A 1,463-nucleotide genomic window follows, 5' to 3' on the forward strand; every position below is an offset into this window, starting at 1 on the left:
CTTTGTCACCCTTGATAGAGTGCTGTGGTGTCATAGCTCACAGCAACCTCAAACTCTTGAGTGATTCTCTTGCCTCAGCCTACTTGGGCCTGACACAATGCCCAGCTATTTTTAGAGACAGGGGTCTCGCTTTTGCTCAGGCTGGTCTCGAACCTGTGAGGTCAGGGCAATCCACCCGCCTTGGCCTCCCAGAGTGCTAAGATTATAGGTGTGAGATATATTATTATTTTAATTCTAAAGCCCTTTGTAACGGGGAGGACCCACAGACATAAATGTCTTTTCTTTGTAATAAGGTTATGAGTTGAATGGATTCTTGTGTTCTTTCTTTTCTTAGGACCAAATACTTCTAACAGGATTTTAAAGCTATAGTCCATTGAATTGTCAATACCTTACCTAGGTTTGTCTAATGTGTAGTCACACATCATTAAATCATTCCTCATAACTATAATAACTGAAATGCATGGAGCTCTTACTATACTAAGGACTTCATATTTATTTTCTCCTCTCATCTGTATGATAATTCTATAAGATAAGGATAATGATTATTATAATCATTTTATACTAAAGGAAATGGAAAACTGAGTTACCTGAAGCAAGAGGCAGAGCAGAAACTCAAACCCAAGTTTGTCAAGTGACAAAGCCCACAGTTCTGGTCAGTAAATACAAGACTCAGAGAAATACACATTAAGGCAATAACATGCCACTTATCACCTCTTGTCTATCAGAATACCAATGTTTTCTTTTTAATTGATATTATTAGCATAGGAATGAAAAAGCAACCAGTTACGTGAACTGCTAATAGGCTGCAAATTGATAGAATCTTTCTGAAGACAAGTTTGACGTTATGCATCGATCCCAAATGTGAAGATTCACATCTTAGAATATATCCAGGGATATTATGTTTTAATAAATGTGAGAATTGGAAATTACTTAAATGTTCATCAGTAGCTGTTAAAACCAGTGATGGCACCTGTACACAACGATGACACCTATTCATACAGCCATTAACAGTGATGATTTGTGGTTTGATCAGGTGTACCTGGCTATAGGAAACAGAGACCCACTTGTTATACCTCTAGAGGAGAAACAGCTAGAAGGGAGGCTTTCATTATACTATGTATACTTTACAGTGTGTCCAACCTTTTTTTCCTCTGCCACACATTGGAAGAATAAGAGTTGTCTTCAACCACACAGTAAGTACACAAACGTAACAAAGCTGATTAGCAAAATATAGGTCCGTGCATACATTTCATGCTGTCTGACACTCCAGATGAGCAAACAGTCCTCACAAAATCAGCATGCGGCCCATGGGCAGTAGGCTGGACACCCCTGTAAAGGAATATACAGACTAGAACTGTGGCAAGAGAGAACAGGACAAGGGGACCATGAAGGTTCAATTCCTCTGGGTACCACTGCTGCTCCACAGAACAGCAGCACTTTCCTCTCAGTGACAACCAGCTTCC

The sequence above is a fragment of the Otolemur garnettii genome, unplaced genomic scaffold (genome assembly GCF_000181295.1).
Source record: "Otolemur garnettii isolate 467f Iridium unplaced genomic scaffold, OtoGar3 scaffold00277, whole genome shotgun sequence".
In the NCBI taxonomy this organism is placed as follows: domain Eukaryota; kingdom Metazoa; phylum Chordata; class Mammalia; order Primates; family Galagidae; genus Otolemur; species Otolemur garnettii.